At 44.3% G+C, this 21,725-nt stretch overlaps 1 protein-coding gene and 1 pseudogene across 1 annotated transcript in view; both read right to left on the bottom strand.

Annotated features, from left to right (window-relative positions):
• Positions 1-9,942, bottom strand: part of LOC141198562 (uncharacterized) — a 46,459-nt pseudogene extending 36,517 nt beyond the window's left edge.
• The window catches only part of LOC141198575 (gastrula zinc finger protein XlCGF66.1-like), a 127,674-nt gene that overhangs the window by 86,585 nt on the left and 19,364 nt on the right, over positions 1-21,725 (bottom strand). The window lies entirely within an intron of this gene.

Here is a 21,725-nt window from a genome sequence, read left to right on the forward strand (position 1 = left end):
CAATCTAGGTATGATAATGGCTTCTCTGTGTGTGAGATATTAACCTCCCATGCCGGCGATGTTCCAGCGGTGTCAGCACTTGCGTTCCGGGGGCTCATGTAAGGTTGTTATGTCATGTGAGCCCTGCATCCAATCAGCGCTGGCATCACTGTTCTCACTTTCGGACAAATCGAACAATGAGACGAAGTCAGAGAGAAGCTGCAGCCCTGGCTTCCTGTTGATGTTCAATACGTCTGAAGGCGGGGACAGTGAAGCCAGGGCTGATTGGGCACAGGGCCCACGTGATGTAACAACTTCACATGAGCCCCGGGAATGAGAATCCTGACACCGCTGGAATTGTGCCGTCATGGGAGGTTTGTTTAAGTGTTTATATTTTAACAAGACCAAACATGAGGAATGAGAAGGGGTTGCCCTACTAGTGGACAACCCCTGTGTGGGTTCTCTGGTGCTTAACAAAAGCTGATTGACAGCTAAAACATTTCCCACATTCTGAACATGAAAAAGGCTTCTCTCCTGTGTGGGTTCTCTGGTGTCTTTCAAGATGCGCTTTCCGGTTAAAACATTTCCCACATTCTGAACATGAAAAAGGCTTCTCTCCTGTGTGGGTTCTCTGGTGTCTTCCAAGATGTCCTTTGCGGTTAAAACATTTCCCACATTCTGAACATGAAAAAGGCTTCTCTCCTATGTGGGTTCTCTGGTGTCTTCCAAGATGCGCTTTCCGGTTAAAACATTTCCCACATTCTGAACATGAAAAGGGCTTCTCTCCTGTGTGAGTTCCCTGGTGTATAAAAAGACTGCATTTCCGGTTAAAACATTTCCCACATTCTGAACAGGAAAAAGGTTTCTCCCCTGTGTGAATTCTCTGGTGCTTAACCAAATCTGATTTCAGGTTACAACATTTCCCACATTCTGAACAAGAAAAAGGCTTCTCCCCTGTGTGGGTTCTCTGGTGCATTTCAAGATGCGCTTTCCGGTTAAAACATTTCCCACATTCTGAACATGAAAAAGGCTTCTCCCCTGTGTGAATTCTTTGGTGCCTAACTAAATCTGATTTCAGGTTAAAACATTTCCCACATTCTGAACATGAAAAAGGCTTCTCTCCTGTGTGAGTTCTTTGGTGTATAACAAAATTCCCTTTCAGTGTGAAACATTTCCCACATTCTGAACATGAAAAGGACTTCTCTCCTGTGTGAGTTCCCTGGTGTATAAAAAGACTGCATTTCCGATTAAAACATTTCCCACATTCTGAACAGGAAAAAGGCTTCTCCCCTGTGTGGGTTCTCTGGTGCATTTCATGATGCGCTTTCCGGTTAAAACATTTCCCACATTCTGAACATGAAAAAGGCTTCTCCCCTGTGTGAATTCTTTGGTGCCTAACCAAATCTGATTTCAGGTTAAAACATTTCCCACATTCTGAACAGGAAAAAGGCTTCTCCCCTGTGTGAGTTCTCTGGTGATTAACCAAATCTGATTTCTGGTTAAAACATTTCCCATACTTGTGACAAGAAAATCTGTTCTCTGCTGTTTGAATTTTTTGATGTTTAAGAGAAGACTTTTCGAGGGGAAAACCATTTCCATATTCTGAACTTGAAAATGGCTTCTTTGAATTAGGAGCAGTTTGTTTTTTAATGCTTATTTTGTGACTTTGATTTTCCTTAGTATTCGGTAATGAATCAGAAGACATGACGTGTTTCAGAGGATCAGATGACAGATCTTTGCTGTGAAGGGATGATGGTATATCTGGAGTAATGGCATTCACTTCAGTTGTCTGTTGTGGGATCTCAAGATTATCCGATTTAAAAATTGAAGATGTCAGCTGTCCCTCTGATCTCCTGGTACAGACATCTGCCAAGAATAAAACCAATTATTATTTTAGAATAAAATATCTTTGAATTTTATATTTTTTAACATTTCTACTTAAACTGTAAAATGGTAAGTTATGAAAACATATTGAATTATTCACCAAGAAAACCTCATAGGATGAACCAGTAGAGCACGGTGTGCAACTTTTTGTTCAGTCTGCCTCCCAAATATGCAATAAAAAGCCACCAAAAAATGTTATGTAGGCGAAAATAATACCACTCAAATCCATCATCTGTTAATGGAAAAAAACGGGGGTTTCCACATCACTAGTGGCTCAAAGGCTCTTGAAAAGCAACATGGCTTCCATAAACCAATCCAGCAATATCCGCTCTCCCAAAGTCAAATCTCCCCCTCACTTCTGAGCCTTGCAGTGCGTCCAAACCACATTTACCATCCATGTATTTGGCATTACTATAGTGAGAAGAACCCACTTAATCTACGGTGTGTGTCTCCTGCAGCACAATCTGGGCACTATGTGTTGGGTAATAAAATGGTATATTTGCAATTTTCACTCTCAAACATCCAGTGAGTGCTAATTTCCGGAAAATGCCTGTGGAGTCAAAATAGTAACAACTTCTAAAGATTGATTCAATGAGGGTTATAATTTCCAAAATGGAGTCATTATATGGGGATTTCTACTGCTGATTTTCTGACATTTTATTATATTAGGGCTTCTGTAAATGTTGTGTCCCATCTCCTCTGGGATCTGCACCTGCTTCAGTCACCAAATAAGAGATAATCAGCCGCACTCATGGAGATATCCTTAGTAATAGATTTATTGTGACAGAACAAAGCCATATGCTGGGTTACGTTTCAACCCTATCAGGGTCTTTCTGAAACATCGCTAGAATAAGAGATATATACAAAATTAGCCGTGCTATACAAATATACATGAGGTCCTAAAAACTGACTATACATGAATGATATGCACAGAAATCATGGGGAACAAAAACAAAACAAAAACCATATTGTATAATAATACTGACGATATGGAGCGTTGTCCAGGGGAGTTAGTGTGGAGCGCTGTGTGCGTTTGCTGTGGTGCCGTTGGTGTCAGTGGGAGCGTGTATATGCGCGCTTAGCTCGGTACACACTGCGTCTGAAGCCTCGTTCTGGCTCTCAATCCTGGGTCACTTCCGGTGCCTTGACACCGGAAGTACCGAGCTAAGCGCGTATATACACGTTCCCACTGACACCAATGGCACCAGAGCACCACTGCAAGTGCACACAGCGCTCCACACCAACTCCCCTGGACAACGCTCCATATGGTCAGTATTACTCCTGGTGTCCACTTTTCCTTTATACTACTGATTACATCTCAGCTACGTTTATGTCTTTTCCAACAGCCTCCACCGTACCACGGTTGGACAGTACATTTTTGCTAACAAGCATAAAACTTCCTTATACTTCGGACATTACCATACCTAGGTTTGTACCATTTCAATGTCTTCTTTCCCCCTCCCCCTTCCAGAACATATCCGTCTCACCTATTAACTAAACCCTCCCTAGATACATATACACCGCGTGAAGAATTATTAAGCAAATGCGTATTTTGATCACATGATACTTTTTATACATGTTGTCCTACTCCAAGCTGCATAGGCTTGAGAGCCAACTACCAATTAAGTAAATCTGGTGATGTGCATCTCTGTAATATGGAGGGGTGTTGACTAATGACATCAATACCCTATATAAGGTGTGCTTAATTATTAGGCAACTTCCTTTCCTTTGGCAAAATGGGTCAGAAGAGAGATTTGACGGGCTCTGAAAAGTCCAAAATTGTGAGATGTCTTGCAGAGGGATGCGGCAGTCTTGAAATTTCCAAACTTTTGAAGCGTGATCACCGAACAATCAAGCGTTTCATGGCAAATAGCCAACAGGGTCGCAAGAAGCGTGTTGGCCAAAAAAGGCGCAAAATAACTGCCCATGAATTGAGGAAAATCAAGAATGAAGCTGCCAAGATGCCAATCACCACCAGTTTTGCCATATTTCAGAGCTGCAACGTTACTGGAGTATCAAAAAGCACAAGGTGTGCGATATTCAGGGACATGGCCAAGGTAAGGAAGGCTGAAAAACGACCACCTTTGAACAAGAAACATAAGATAAAACATCAAGAATGGGCTAAGAAATATCTTAAGACTGATTTTTCAAAGGTTTTATGGACTGATGAAATGAGAGTGACTCTTGATGGGCCAGAGGCTGGATCAGTAAAGGGTAGAGAGCTCCACTCCGACTCAGACGCCAGCAAGGTGGAGGTGGGGTACTGGTATGGGCTGATATCATCAAAGATGAACTTGTGGGACCTTTTCGGGTTGAGGATGGAGTGAAGCCCAACTCCCAGACCTACTGCCAGTTTCTGGAAGACAAATTCTTTAAGCAGTGGTAAAGAAAGAAGTCGGTATCGTTCAAGAAAAAGATAATTTTCATGCAGGACAATGCTCCATCACATGCATCCAACTACTCCTCAGCGTGGCTGGCCAGTAAAGGTCTAAAAGAAGAAAAAAATAATGACACAGCCCCCTTGTTCACCTGATCTGAACTCCATAGAGAACCTGTGGTCCATCATAAACTGTGAGATCTACAGGGAGGGAAAACAGTACACCTCTCGGAACAGTGTCTGGGAGGCTGTGGTGGCTGCTGCACGCAATGTGGATCGAAAACAGATCAAGCAACTGACAGAATCTATGGATGGAAGGCTGTTGAGTGTCATCATAAAGAAAGGTGGCTATACTGATCACTAATTTTTTTTGTTTTCGCATGTCAGAAATGTTTATTTCTAAATTTTGTGCACTGATATTGGTTTACCTGGTGAAAATAAACAAGTGAGATGGGATTATATTTGGTTTTTATTAAGTTGCCTAATAATTCTGCACAGTAATAGTTACCTGCACAAACAGATATCCTCCTAAGATAGCCAAATCTAAAAAAAAAACACTCCAACTTCCAAAAATATTAAGCTTGGATATTTATGAGTCTTTTGGGTTGATTGAGAACATAGTTGTTGATCAATAATAAAAATAATCCTCTAAAATAAAACTTGCCTAATAATTCTGCACACAGTGTATATGTGCACATATGTTTGGCTCTAGTCCTTATCCCTCAAATTCTTGCTTTTAGTGTTCCTATTGTTCTTACCCCTATATGAATCCATTATTACTAGTATTGAGCGAGTATGTTCTATTAACCCCTTCGCCGAGTATGCTCAGGCCGAGCTCCGAGTATTTATAGCTGCTCGGTGATATGTTTGAATCACTCCCGTGTGCATGATTTGCGACTGTTTGACAGCTTTATTACATGTGAAGAATGTGTAAGAAATAGACATTCCTCCCACGTATTAAAACTGTCAAACAGTCGCAAATCATGCACACGGGAGCGATTCAACCATATCACCGAGCAGCTGTAATTACTTGGAGCATGGCCCGAGCATACTCGGAACAGAACATACTCGCTCAACACTAATTATTACTTTATTTTTTTTGTTTGCTTTTTCGTTGTTTTGTTGTCTTCATGTCATGTAGTTTGTTATGCACACGCCCGGGCTGAGCGGCGTGTGCGTGTGATAGTAGTGATTCCACTGGACCGTGCCGGAGAGTGAATGCCTGGAGGGGCGTGACTAAGTATTCACCCGATCCGACCAGGGTCGCACGACGGCATACGACGCCAGTGCACCAAGGAGGAACCGAGCAGAGGGACCAGGTGCTACTCCAGGACAGACCCCGGACACGGCTGTTGACCCACACAGGGGAATACAGGAACAGGCTGGTAGGCTGGCACACAGACTGGAGGGTATAGGCAGGCACGACTGGTATGCAGGCAGGCGGGTAAAGGCAAGCGCAGCTAGAGTGCAGACAGGGAGGCACTAGCAGGTAGGAACACAGGCGGGATAGGACCCAGTACACACTGGGACTCAGGAACAGGCAGGTTAGGCTGGCACAGACTGGTGGATATAAGCAAACACGGCTGGTATGCAGATGGGTGGATACAGGCGAGTATGCAGGCAGGGAGGTACTGGCCGAAAGGACGGGCTGGAGCACAGAAAGGTTAAGACCCAGTACAGACTGGGTCACAGAACCGCAGATGCGGTAGACAACCACAGCAGAGAGGGAACGCCCGAAGCGGTGGGCAAGAACAGAGCAGGACGGGGCTGCAGGAGCAGCGAGCACAAGCAGGGCAGGACAGGACTGCCGGAGCAGCGAGCACAAGCTGGGCAGGACAGGACTGCCGGAGCAGCGGGCAGAAGCAGGGCAGGACAGGACTGCCGGAGCAGCGGGCAGAAGCAGGGCAGGACAGGACTGCCGGAGCAGCGGGCAGAAGCAGGGCAGGACAGGACTGCCGGAGCAGCGGGCAGAAGCAGGGCAGGACAGGACTGCCGGAGCAGCGGGCAGAAGCAGGGCAGGACAGGACTGCCGGAGCAGCGGGCAGAAGCAGGGCAGGACAGGACTGCCGGAGCAGCGGGCAGAAGCAGGGCAGGACAGGACTGCCGGAGCAGCGGGCAGAAGCAGGGCAGGACAGGACTGCCGGAGCAGCGGCCAGAGGAGTCAGAGCAGGCTAGGCTGAGTAGGGGGGACAGGGCTCTGTTCACACGGAACAGACAGGAAGGGAAAGGCAGAGCCAGACACCCACAGGGTACTTGCAGTGAAGTAGCGAGTGGACCACAAACTCACAAACGGGAGAACAGAGACAACAAGCAGGAGTTAGGTACGAGTTCAGACTCTGCAGAAAAAGGAAGGGAACGGACATAGAGGAAAAACAGGTAAAGGATAGGAGAGAGTTCAGACTGGAACTGAGTGTACGGAGGAGACCGACACTGCAGCGGGATACAGGAGCGGGTCTGGGAATACGGCCCCCAGAGAGGCAGGATGAACAGGCAAGGAGCGTGTTCAGACAGGACAGACAAGATACAGGAGCGGGTCAAGGGAACCGGCCCCTAGAAGGCAGGAGGAACAGGCAAGGAGCGTGTTCAGACAGGTAAGACAAGATACAGGAACAGGTCTAGGTAATCGGCCCCTAGAAGGCAGGAGGAACAGGCTAGGAGCGTGTTCAGACAGGTCAGACAAGATACAGGAACAGGTCTAGGTAATCGGCCCCTAGAAGGCAGGAGGAACAGGCTAGGAGCGTGTTCAGACAGGCCTGGAAATACAGCCTCCAGGATAGGCAGACAAGAGAACACAGAACGGGACCTGGCACCTTCAGAGTGCAAGCACACACTGAATGAAACACTATGCTCAGGCAGGGATAGAAGGGAGCTGCTGAGCTATATACCAAGTGTCAGACAGCAATAGGCTGAGGACGCACAAGGGGTGTGACCCACAGCAGGTACAAAAAGCAGGAAGTGATCGGGCGCCGCCCTTAAGCAGCAGAGACAGACACAAACAGACAGCATGGAGGGAAGCCAGAGAGACACTCTGGACAGGAGATCAAGTGCGCTCTCTTGCACAGTGGGAGATGGACCACTATGCAAGGACGCCGCCAGGTATGTTACATAGTTGCATAGAATAAATGTAATATGGTTTTTGTTCCCCATGATTTCTGTACATATTATTCCTGTACAGTCAATTTTTAGGACCTCATGTATATTTGTACAGCACGGCTAACTTTGTATATTTCTCTTCTTCTAGCGATGTTTGAGAAAGACCCTCATATTAGGTAATATTAACTCAATATATAACTCTAATAGTTTCTGTCTATATCACGCGTCCCTGTTGGACCTTATCTAGGATCTATTGTCCACCTGGCTTATCCTTCTGACACCACTCCTCTACCTCTATATTTATTTTTTTGGTGGGGTTCTAGGAATTGTCACTATAATATTCTGTAGCCTATAATAGGCAGAACCTGCCATATCTGTTATACCTGTATTAATTTTGGTTTGTTTTGTTTAGTGATGGATTTGCCTTGAAAAAGACCGGTAAAACGGTGGAAATGTTGGCCCATGCTCTGGGCTTATGCTCTGTTTACAAGAGGGGTATATTTCTTATTCAATAAAGCATTCAATAAAGGCCCATCATAATATTTTTCTTCAAGTGATTTTCCAACTTGTCAGCACATTCTACGCACACTGTCATTTGGCTTTATAGTTTACAGATCTGGACAGGTAACGGTCAGCAGGAGAATGTTGTGATCTAGAAGCAAAATGGTGATCACACGATTGTGATACGGCCGGACTACACCACCGATAAAGCAGCCACAGCCGGTGACTGAGAAGAATCTGTGACTTCTCAGCATTTAGTGGTTACTACTCACCTGGGTGGTCATATGTAGGAATCTCCTCTTTACACCGCTCATCACCCCTCACATATGTCTCTGTAGTATTAATATGGGTCAGATCTTCACCCTGAGACAAATATTGTAAAAGTCACAGACAGAAGAAGTCACATCTATGATCAGCTCTAATCCTGCCATCTCCACCGTTCTCATTACACAAGTATAAAGCATATAATACTGGTGGATAAAACAAGACTGAGCACAAGACCTTCACAGCTATCTACACATCATAAGGGAGATCTCATGACACCTTCTCTTCATCTACCTGATGATCCTGAGGAACATTGGGAACTTCTTGTTTACAGTCCTGTGGAAGAAGAGGACGGGGACATCTCTCTGGTGTTGTCCTCTTACTGGATAGATCTGGAGGAAACACATACAGGGACTGAATTCATTCTTTACATACAGATAATTATAGGCCGTGTGTATTTAGTCCTGTCTATTACCTGGTGATGTGAGGGGCTGAGGAACCTCCATCATGACGTCCTTGTACAGATCTTTGTGTCCTTCTAAATACTCCCACTCCTCCATGGAGAAATAGACAGCGACATCCTGACACCTTATAGCAATCTGACAGATACAATGATACAATCATCCCCCCAATCCCTTCATAGCATTACTGTATAATGTCCCAGCATTCCCAGCAGTGTCACCTCTCCAGTCAGCAGCTCAATCATCTTGTAGGTGAGTTCTAGGATCTTCTGGTCATTGATGTCCTCATGTATCAGGGGTTGAGGTGGAGGCCCTGTGATTGGGCTCAGGGGTCTTCCCGATCCCTCAGACACAGGGTCCTGACAGCGCTCACTAGAGGTCTTCTTCACTACTGTGTAATCCTGGTTATGGAAAGACACATTAATAAATCTCACTACAGACATTTCCAGAGTCCTCACCTCTCCAGTTCTGTCCATCTGTTATTCCCATAGATAAGAATGATGTAATGTGACGTCATCAGAATCTCTCACCTCTCCAGTAAGCCGGAAGAGGATCTCTAGGGTGAGGTGTAATATCCTCTCCGCCATCTTGTCTCTGTCCATATCTATCTTTGACCGGTAAATGAGGAAAATTCTCTTCTATAGAAGATCTTCACTGAGGCATTTCTAAAAGCTTTTTTGTTTGTACAAACACAGTGCACAGAAATTATTAGATACCAAAATCTCCATGTACAGTGTTTTATGGGGTTTGTTTCTGGCCTTAGGCTTTCCTATATTACAAGAAAAACACCAGAAAAAAGCAGATATTAAAATGTTTCAAAAGAAAATTAGCACCAACAATTTTTGTAAAAAGAAAAAAACATGCAAAAAGCATAAGTTGGATTTCAGTATACGGCACTAGTCAAGTAGGATGCAAGTGAAAAGCTCGTGCACCCGACTTAAATAAAACCAGACATAAGCACCGATAAATGGCCTAGACAAGCCTACCAATGGGTAAAAACCTTGACAAACCTGCCCTACTCTTCCATGAACCAGTATCTGCTTTGACGAACGGATGGCGGGACAATATGGCGCTGACCCCAGAATGCGTCTCAGCAACGCAAACAGCTTTACCTCCGTCTAACAGTGAATATACTGAGGATGCATCATTAACAAAGGTACCCTCCAATTTGCTGGACTATAAATAACTGGCTGTTGAAAGCAGAATTGCTCCTGATATTCAAAAGATTCTGGAGCAACCATCCAAACCTCCCTCAACCACTTACAGTGAGAACTAGGTGGCCACAAAGATAGAATCGCAGAGCTTGAACAACGGGTCCTGCAATTGAAAGATGCAAATAGTTAAATGAAAACTTACATAGGGATTTTATTAATACTTTTATTAAATCACTAGAGTAACATAAAATATAAAACGAATTAAAAAATTATAAACTGGTTTATTTTTAATTGTAAAAGAGAAGCAATAATAAAAATGGTAATAATAATACATTTGTGAGGCCTAGTCCCAGTTAGTTAGTAAGTTAGTGTAGTGTTACTGTAGGGGGTACAATTGGGGAAAGAAGGTTGAACTTGATGGACCTAGGTCTTTATTTAACCTATGTTACGATGTACTATGTTACGTTAAAGAAATGTCTACAGAATCCAGCCGCCTCCGTGAAAGGCCGGAGTCCCATTAGCGTGTGGCATCCGATGCGAGAGCGACATGCGAATGACACTCGGCTCCTGCTCTGCTGTGAGCGACAGCCGAGTGTCAGTGCTCCGATCCTCTCACATGAGAGGATTGTAGCACAGTTGCGGAGAAGATGGAGAAATTAATTTCTCCATCTCATCTTTTGCTGGTGCCGGCGGGAATCGCAATGCATTAGGGTGATATCAGAGTGCAGTGCGATGTTTCACATGCAGCCATAGACTTGTATGGGTGCGTGTGATCCGAATTCAGCATGCAATGGCACCATATTGCATTTTTTTTTTTATAGTCCAATCGCAATCCGATCGGAGCTGGAAAAAAAAAACGCATGTGGGCACACACTCAAAAATTAACACTGGACCTAATGCAATCCAATGTTTTACTGGATTGCATTCGTCCGAATTAATCACAAGTGACAGAGAGTCCAAAAGGTGGAAGATCTAGAGAATAGATACAGACACAGTAACTTGAGACTAATAAGGCTAATGGAGTCGGTTCCTGCCTCAGAATTACAGCGACTCTGTGAGAGAGATATGCCTCAATCACTGGGTCTCAGCCATAGCGGCAGAGTTGAAAGAGCACAGAGAGTGGGACTGGATATACGTTCTCACCAACAATGAAATTCTTAGATTACGACAAAGCAGACATTATGAGAGCTTACAGAAAAAGGTATCACTGTCACGGGTGTGTCAGAAGTGACAGACAGTCGCCCTACAGCTGGTTGCAGGAGATCTCTACGTTTGGCATTACAGACACCTTCTTAGAGGCTGTCTCTCTAGGACCCAGCGGCTATCTTCCTCTGGCTAATTAACACCCTGGCCTGGGTGTATAAATACCTGCTGTCTGCTAGAGGGAGGTGCCGGCGACACTCACATTACCCTTTGTGAAGGCTCGGAGCAAAGTGCATTACTTCATCCTCTCTGGAGCTATGAGGACGGGTATTCATCTCTCTGAAGTTGACTAAAAGCTAAGCTATCTTCCCTTGTTTGTTACCCCTTGTTATTAATAGTAGTCAGTGGGGATTGACTAGAGCTCATCCCGCTCCCTTCCCTAGCCAGGGCCAAACACCAGGGAAAGACAGGGTGAGGTTTGCGTGCGGCAATTGGTGAAGAGAAAATGTAGGGACGTTAGTGGAGACTAGATCAGCCTAGGAGGGCTCCACTTCCCCCTTTCCATAGAGTCTGGGCTCCCTTTTCCTCTTCCCTTTGTGTTGCACCAAGTCTTTCTCACACCTTGCATGACTATCGCCTTTCGATAATGAAAGTAATGCGGCTCTTACTATTTGAAGATTACATAGTTACATAGGTTGAATAAAGACCTAGGTCCATCAAGTTCAACCTTCCTCCCCCAATTGTACATTTTGTCACTAATTTAACTATAACCCACAATGTTATGCGTAGTGAGGAAATCATCCAGCCCTTTTTTATTCGGAAGATGTCACCAAACACAAGAGGTCCTTTAAAAAAAATCTGTTTAACTTTATTCCAGTAAAAGTGGAGGTTCACACTCCAGTATCCTGCTGTACTAAGAATTTTCCAGGAAAGGTTATTACTTTTAAGTCGCCTCAAGAGGCTGAAAGGGACATGGACACTTCACTCTCCAAATCATCGAGACATGGAGGTTAGGAAAGAAGTGAATGAGAAGAAGCCAGACACTACTCAACACCAAAGGCCCAAGGACAGCATAGACACCGGAGCAGATCACCTACTTGAATGGTAATCACTTTCCACAAGTCAGCCATTCTTTTCTGCCTATTCAAAAGATTCGTAAATGTTGAAAAAGTTATGTCTCCGACTGGTTTACATGTCAGGAAGTGAATTGCTTGTTTACATCATCTTAATTCTTCATGTAGAGATTTAGGCTGAGTTCACATGATGCGTATTTCATGCGTTTCCGCGGCGTTTTTGCAGTTGCGTAAACGCCGCGGAAACGCATGAAAAACGCATGGTAGAAGGGAAGCAATGTTCCTCAATGGAAATCCGCATGTGCTGTGCCCATGATGCGGATTTTTCCGCAGCGTTAACGCTGCGGTCAAAAATCCGCAGCATGTCAATTAATTTTGCGGAAACGCGGCGATTTCGCCGCCATTGACTTGCATTAGAACGCGCCAATTCCGCAAGACAGCATTTGTACTTGCGTTATTGGCGCGTTCTAATGTGCGGATGGTACCCGAGTGTGGAGGAGAGGAGAGTCTCATCCACACCCAGGTACCATTAAAAAGCTGTAAAAAAAAGAATAAAATAAAAAAGAAATGTATTCTTACCATCTGTCGGCCCGCGCACCGCTCCTGCTTGCTTCCCGGCACTTGCAGTGAGTTGTAGGACCTGCGGTGACGTCAGAGTCATGTGACGGGTCACGTGACGCTGACGTCGGCAGGTCTTTCAATTCAAAGTTGCCGGCGAGGGAGAACGGAGTGAGCAGGACAGCGCGGGCCATCGGAGGTAAGTATATACACTCTCTCGGGTCACACTATATAAATCCATGCTGTTTGCATGGATTTATATAGTGTGACCTAGTTGTCAAGCACTTTCCAGGTGATGCTAACATCGCCTGGAAAGCGCTTGTCAATCTGCATGCGGAAACGCATGTGAATCTGCATGTGGATCCGCATGTATTCTGCAGGAAAAACGCATGCACAATCTGCATGCGTTTTTTCTGCCAGGGAGATGCAGAAATGATGCAGAAATTTTCTGCTTCATTTCTGCATCGTGTGCACATACCCTTCCATTATTTTTCTTGGCTTTAATGAGAGGGACCAATATTGTTTATTGTTCTCTTTGAAAAACAGTCTCAATGTTGATGCTATATATTTTTTCTTTGTCTTTTCTATCATAGGAACATTGCTGCTAAATAATTCACAGTAGCATTTATAGACATAGTATATAAAGCTCTTAGAGTCATTAATGCTACATAAATGATTAAGGCTATGAAGTTACATGCACCCTGTTGGTGAACGGGTTGACCCAGGTGCGGGAAGAGTCTCTTCTTTTCCCTTAGTTTTTAATTTAGCTTAATATTCTGAGGTCCAACTCACCAGAAAAAAAGAGAAGTCCACAGCGTGGTCAGTGGTGCAAATACTATTAGCAGGGCAACTTACTGCAGAGCATAAACAGTTAAGTGGTTAATTGTTAAGGGTTTGGGGTTTCCCCCATGTAGTGATGTCTTCCCCCTCTCTACTTCCCTCTTGTAACGCTCTGGCGGGCTGACCCTGGGTCCTCCCTATCACTACTATACTGAGAAATAAAAATAACTATTAATAAAATTACCAAAATCAAAATAGGACTATCAATAGCCCGGAGTGATGTACACTCGATTATTAACCAAATGGGGAAAACCCCATATAATATCCCTCACTATAAGGTTATAAATTTTCACTTTTATTTAATTATTCCATTAAAATGAAGAAAGGGTATTAAAAGTTTGTCCCTAATCTATTTTGTTTAGAAATAAAAACAGACAACATAACCAAAATAGCAATTGCGAGATTATTGTTTATTGCCAGAAAATTGATTGCAAAATATTGGATTAGAGAAGAGCCCCCGTCCAGACGTGAATTCATTGCCCAAACGAACTATATAATTCAACTTGAAAAAAGTATTTACACCAAGAAGAATAGGCAGGAATACTTCCATAAATTATGGCAGCCATGGTTGGAAAGGATTAATTAGAGTAACACCTATATATACTACTGTAGAGTAAAAAACTGCATGGCGGAGTGGAGAGGGAAGAAGGAAAGAAGAAAAGGGGAAGAGAAGGAAAGGGAGTAGGGGGAAGGAAAGAAAAGGAGTAAAGTAAGGAAGAAAAGGAAAGGAAAGAGGGGGGGGGGATAAAATAAAAAAAAGAAAGAAAGAAAGGTCTCCATGGGGGGGGGGGGGGGGGGGGGGAACTTACTGTAATATTGTAAAACGAGTATTGCCATGTCACAGGCCGGAACTGACGTCATACACCAGCGACGTGCGCGTGACGTCAGCCTGAGGCCTATGATTGGCTGGTGGCCGTTAACTATTGACATGCGGGAAGACTCCCGCACGGCAATAGCTTTAAAGTGAACCTGTGTCCAAGTGAGGACACAAGTTCAGTTCCCAGGGGCCCGGTGAGCACCGGGCCCCATACGCCAGTAAGGGCAGTAATGCCCTGTTGGTGGCCCTGTACTGAGTGGTATTGTTTGGAGGATCTGTGGGCTACGCTGGGGATTCTTCAGGTCCCATATTCCAGTTGAAGGTTTAAGTATATTAACAGTGTGTACAAATGTTTGCAGTGGGAGATATTCTCTTTTCTACCCTTTCCACCACTTCCCCACTAAATACATTTACCTCCTCTCTCCCCTCCTTTTTTTCTCTTCTTTTCCTTTCCTTATACAAGTTATAATGTATATGATGTAATGCTGACATGGAATGTCAAACGTTTTACTCAGTTGTATCTTTTTTGTATTGTAATGTTTGAAAATCTTGAATAAAAAGATATTTGAAAAAAAAAAAAGCATAAGACACATTTTGTTATTTATTAACACGTTAAACATTTGTTTTAAAAAAAATTCACACTTTTGAGCACCAGAACATAGATGTTCACCGCAGGGATGGCACAGGAGCGGCTACAACAAAAACCCTGGCAGTTTAACCACTTGTTGTCCAAAGGAAACATGGCATCTAAGAAGGTTTGACAGAGTCCGACTCAGTGCCCCTCCTCCCCCAAGTGCTCAATAGTATGGGGCTGACTAGTTACTATGATACTTAAATGCCTAATAATGGTGTCTGGGCCTGCAATGTACGAAAGTCTATTAGGACGGGCCAAAGGCAGCGTCCAATAAGCTACCTTTTTAACGCCTCCATAAATATTAGACTAAAGTTGCATGAAAGCACTGATTTTGGGGGTTTGGTTGACTATATAATGTATTTGGGGGATCTCCTGTCAGATGATCTCAGGGCAGAGAATTTCAGAGGCTAATAAGTTTGTTCTTCCTGTAGATAATCCTCTGCTAGAGAAGTCTGGAGGTGTCACTCTCATACACACCACAGGAAATCTGGAATATTTGTGTGTATGGGAGAGTCGGGAGAGATAGTCATCTGCCTAATGACTAATCAGTCAACATTTATCTCATGTGTATGGGGCCCTTAGTATTACACTGACAGGCAGTGATAATACATGGCACTACAGTAGTACAGTGCATCACCGGAGCAATCAGAGGCCTGTATGTGTTATGATCGCACTGAGTCCAAAAAAAACTTTTCTTACCTAACAAGAACTTGACGATAAGTACATATATCAGATAGCAGGCACAATACTTTATGAATGCTTCTTCCGTACAGTGTCCATTTTAGGACATAATCAGATATCAAAATCAAACATCAGAATGATGTCAGCCTGAGGCTAAATACCCGGTCTGACAAGTGATTTTGACAATTGATCCTGGCAAGTAACTTTTACAACTGTAATAATAATAAAAGAAAGTCACTGTTCGCTGATGGGACTTGAACCCAAAATTCTGTCCAGAAGTCAGTACACTAACCACTGAGCTATAAACTCAGCTGATGAAAGCTAAGCGTTTGGTTTGGTTATATGATTTTCAGTGCAAACCTGTCTGAAACTGATTGGGACTTTCAGAAACACCTGCTCCAAGCCAAATTCAAATGATGTTTGATTTTGATGTGTGACTTTCTTCAAACATCAGAATCACAATAACTTTTAGTCATCCTGAGTATTTTCATGGTTGATCTCATAAGACAAGAAAAGCTCCCAGGCAGTATGTCATGGCTGGATAGCTCAATGGGAAGGCATCAGCCTCTGAAACTACAATGGCTCACTTCAAATCCCAATAGGAATGTTTTGTGTTTTTTTGTAATTATGCCTATTTAGCACACAAACTACAGGGGTACTCTTCTAGACGTAGAGTTTTGGGTTCAAGTCCCATAAGTGAACAGTGAATATTTTTTTATTATTATTACAGTAGTAAAAGTCACTTGTCAGAATCACTTGTCAAAAATGGACACTGTACTTCTGCATTATGCAGAGTCAAGTACTTTCTGGTTATATGTAGAAGTACATAACTATTGTTACAAGCTACAACAGTCCAACAAACCATTATGGTAAGGCCCATAATCTCCTGTGGGGACCATATGGGTTGAGATGTGTCGCTACAGTCCCTCACAGCTACTCTCAGCTCCCAGTTGATTTGTGAGGACCTCACTGGCTGAGGTGCATCGGTACGCAGGGTCGGACTGGGGTGCCTAGGGCCCACCAGGGGAACTGACTTTCTAGGGGCCCACACTACAGCCAACCATAAACGGTTTTATTACTTGTTATGCTTTTCTATAATGTACTATAATTACATGATTGGCCGCGCTGTGGAGCACCAAGCGGCAGGACTTTGTTCGAACAGTCATTCCGTACTGCCAGAGTCCCTTTAATGGTAACTTGTCACCTTGAAAAATGCTATTTATCTGCAGATATAGGGGTAATCTGCAGGTAAAAAGGGTTTAAAGCCTGGTTAGACGGCTTAATGGAAAGGCATTGGCTACACAGAGAAAATTACATTTTATTCTCCCTGCCGCCACTCGCTTCCTGTTATTGGGTCGGTGCAAGGAGGGAGACATTACAGTCACCGCGAACTACAAAGTGAGGGTGCTGCAATAACGTCCGGCACCTTGATTGTGACACTTCCATGGAGCCCAACCTCAGGCTGAGCTTCATTGAATGACTAACATGGCAGGAGCACCTGGCAACTAGTGCTGAGTGAGTGTGGTTGGATAAGGTGTGATCCCAGCATGCTCGGGTGTTATCCGAGTATCTTGTAGTGCTCTGCTACTATGCTCGAGTCCCTGCGGTAACATGTTTTGCGGCGGTAGACAGAAGCAACACATGCAGGAATTACCTAACAAACAGGCAATTCCTGCATGTGTTGCGTTTGTCTACCGCTGCAAAACATGCTACCATGCAGAAATGCACACACACACTCAATCACACACAAAAATGCAGACACGCAGGGAAGAACGCACACATGTGTGAAGACACATATACACATGTAGACAGGCTGGCACTCAAATACATACACACAAACACATGCAGGCATATACACACACACACATATGCAGGTATATATACACACACTACACACACACACATATGCAGGTATATATACACACACTACACACACACACATACATATGCAGGTATATATACACACACACACACTGTACACACATACACACAGGCATATACACACACACACTGTACACACACTGTACACACACACTGTACACACATGCAGGCAGGCATATACACACACAAATGCAGGCATATACACACACAGGCATATACACACACTGTACACACATGCAGGCATATACACACACACGCAGGCAGGCAGGCAGGCATATACACACACACACACTGTACACACATGCAGGCATATACAGTACAGACCAAAAGTTTGGACTCACCTTCTAATTTAAAGATTTTTCTGTATTTTCATGACTTTGAAAATTGTACATTCACACTGAATACATCAAAACTATGAATTAACACATGTGGAACTATATACTTAACAAAAAAGTGTGAAACAACTGAAAATATGTCTTATATTCTAGGCTCTTCAAAGTAGCCACCTTTTGCTTTGATGACTGCTTTGCACACTCTTGGCATTCTCTTGAGGAGCTTCAAGAGGTAGTCACCGGAAATGGTCTTCCAACAATCTTGAAGGAGTTCCCAGAGATGCTTAGCACTTGTTGGCCCTTTTGCCTTCACTCTGAGGTCCAGCTCACCCCAAACCATCTCGATTGGGTTCAGGTCTGGTGACTGTGGAGGTCAGATCATCTGGCGTAGCACCCCATCACTCTCCTTGGTCAAATAGCCCTTACACAGCCTGGAGGTGTGTTTGGGGTCATTGTCCTGTAGAAAAATAAATGATGGTCCAACTAAACGCAAACCGAATGGAATAGCATGCCGCTGCAAGATGCTGTGGTAGCCATGCTGGTTCAGTATGCCTTCAATTTTGAATAAATCCCCAACAGTGTCATCAGCAAAGCACCCCCTCACATTCACACCTCCTCCTCCATGCTTCACGGTAGAAACCAGGCATGTAGAGTCCATCCGTTCACCTTTTCTGCGTCGCACAAAGACACGGTGGTTGGAACCAAAGATCTCAAATTTGGACTCATCAGACCAAAGCACAGATTTCCACTGGTCTAATGTCCATTCAATGTGTTCTTTAGCCCAAACAAGTCTCTTCTGCTTGTTGCCTGTCCTTTCCAGTTGTTTCCTAGCAGCTATTTTACCATGAAGGCCTGTTGCACAGTCTCCTCTTAACAGTTGTTGTAGAGATGTGTCTGCTGCTAGAACTCTGTGTGGCATTGACCTGGTCTCAAATCTGAGCTGCTGTTAACCTGCAATTTCTGAGGCTGGTGACTCGGATAAGCTTATCCTCAGAAGCAGAGGGGACTCTTGGTCTTCCTTTCCTGGGGCGGTCCTCATGTGAGCCAGTTTCTTTGTAGTGCTTGATGGTTTTTGCAACTGCACTTGGGGACACTTTCAAAGTTTGCCCAATTTTTCGGACTGACAGACCTTCATTACTTAAAGTAATGATGGCCACTCGTTTTTCTTTACTTAGCTGCTTTTTTCTTGCCATAATACAAATTCTAACAGTCTATTCAGTAGGACTATCAGCTGTGTATCCACCAGACTTTTGCACAACACAACTGATGGTCCCAACCCCATTTATAAGGCAAGAAATCCCACTTATTAAACCTGACAGGGCACACCTGTGAAGTGAAAACCTTTTCCGGTGACTACCTCTTGAAGCTCATCAAGAGAATGCCAAGAGTGTGCAAAGCAGTCATCAAAGCAAATGGTGGCTACTTTGAAGAACCTAGAATATAAGACATATTTTCAGTTGTTTCACACTTTTTTGTTAAGTATATAATTCCACATGTGTTAATTCATAGTTTTGATGCCTTCAGTGTGAATGTACAATTTTCATAGTCATGAAAATACAGAAAAATCTTTAAATGAGAAGGTGTGTCCAAACTTTTGGTCTGTACTGTACACACACAGGCATATACACACACAAACTGTACACACATGCAGGCAGGCAGGCATATACACACACACAGGCATATACACACACACACACACACACACACACACACACACACACACACACACACTGTACACACATGCAGGCAGGCATTTACACACAGGCATATACATAAAAATTCATACAAACACACAAATATTACACTACCTGTACAGTACAGACGCGCTCCTAAGGCGGGAGATTGCAGTGCAGGGCGCGCTGTGATGTCACTTTTAGCAGATGTGCGGTCCTGTCTGCTGAGTGTGACGCTGCAGTGCAGCCCCTGCTCTGCTCTTCGGCTCTCCTGCTCCCAGGCCCCTCCCGCTACTGTCCTGGGCATCGCGGAGGTGAGAGTGTGTGCGCGCGCCCTTAAAGGGCCCGCGACCACTTTTTTTTTTTTTTTTAAATTTCTCCTCTGTCTTCTCTGCAGGGGGCCCACCGGGAAATTTCCCGGCACCCCGCCAGGCCAGTCCGAGCCTGTCGGTACGACTCTCAAAGTCCATTCGATGAGGGCCACACACTACTGGTTGTGGTACTGCATATCCATCCCTTGAGAAAGCAACGCATTGTTCACGCGAAACGCGCGTTGGGTAGGTGTCCTTGCACCCTTTCATCCCCACTGGGGGGGGGGTTCTCAGCCCTTGGGTAAGTGTTGTACTATTTATGGTTTTTTACATTGCACTTCTCAGCATACTGCATTCCCATGTTCCTTCACCTGTGACCTTCCATCTCTTTGGCTTTGACTTAGTGTGGATGCACCTTAGCAGTATTGTCTGCTTCCCTCTCTAGCTCCATAAGCCTTCACGTGCCATATATATTTTTTGCTCTACTTTGCACCATTTACCCAGGGCTGACTACTCTCTTTTGGGGTGTCTGCTCTTTTCTTAACACATCGTCTGTTATCCTTTTTATGGACTCCCTATGAATTTTATGGTGTATCATAATATTTAATAAATATTTTTCTACTTTCATCAAAAAAGCTCCCGCTGTCTCTTGTTTTCAGATATTCAGCTCTGTGTAGGAGAACTTGTGTCCCAGTTTGGCGACACTATAGCTTCCTCTCTAGTATAACAGACAATCCCTGCATGTGTTGCAGATGCCTAGCAGCCACAATTTATGCAACTGTGACGATGCAAACATATTTTTCGAGCACGCAGAAGATACTCTTAGCACCCGAGCGTGCTCGGATAACACCTGTTCGTCCCTGACCAGATGATAAAAATGTTGTCAATATATCTATACCATACTCCAATATATGGATGCCACCGCTTATGATTATCCCTGAATATTGTGGTTTCCTCCTATGAGCCCAAGAATAGGTTAGCATACGAGGGGGCACAGGGGCTCCCCATCGCAGTACCCCTGAGCTGGTGGAAGTATTTCCTGTCAAAAAGAAAGAAGTTATGAGTAAGAGTGAATTTTAGAAGATCCTCCATGAAGTCATTATGTCTGCTACACTATTGATCTCGATTTCAAGAAATGTCTTACTCCTCTGATACCATCCTCATGCGGTATATTACTGTACAAAGCCTCGATATCTAGTAAGGCCGGCTCCCCTACATGCATGTATACATGATCGAGGGTCTACATGTAGGGGAGAAGGCAAAGGGAAGACCAATCCCAGTAGGATTATTCCATCTGCAGGACCTCAGGTGCTACTGGGGGAACATTATACTGTGTGGGGGCATCATACATACAGCATAAGGGGCATTACACTGTGTGGGGCATCATACATACTGCATAAGGGGCATAATGGGGGCATTACACTGTGTGGGGGGCTTCATACATACTGCATAAGGGGCATAATGGGGGCATTACACTGTGTGGGGGGCATCATACAACCTGCATAAGGGGCATTACACTATGTGGGGGGCATCATACATCCTGCATAAGGGGCATAATGGGGGCATTATACATACTGCATAAGAGGCATAATGGGGGCATTACACTGTGTGGGCATCATACATCCTGCATAAGGGGCATAATGAGGGCATTACACTGTGTGGGGCATCATACATCCTGTATAAGGGGCATTACACAGCGAGGGGGCAACATAAATACTGTATAAGGGGCATAAAGGGGGCATTACACTGTGTGGGGGGCATCACACATACTGCATAAGGGGCATAATGGGGGTATCATACATCCTGCACAAGGGGCATAATGGGGGCATTACACTGTGTGGGGGGCATCACACATACTGTATAAGGGGCATAATGGGAGCATTACACTGTGTGGGGGCATCATACATCCTGCATAAGGGGCATAATGGGGGCATTACACTGTGGGGGCATCATACATCCTGCATAAGGGGCATAATGGGGCATTACACTGTGTGGGGGCATCATACATACTGCATAAGGGGCATAATGGGGGCATTACACTGTGTGGGGGCATCATACATCCTGCATAA

The sequence above is a fragment of the Phyllobates terribilis genome, unplaced genomic scaffold (assembly GCF_046119375.1).
Source record: "Phyllobates terribilis strain yellow unplaced genomic scaffold, ASM4611937v1 Scaffold_98__1_contigs__length_5973952, whole genome shotgun sequence".
NCBI classification, from domain to species: domain Eukaryota; kingdom Metazoa; phylum Chordata; class Amphibia; order Anura; family Dendrobatidae; genus Phyllobates; species Phyllobates terribilis.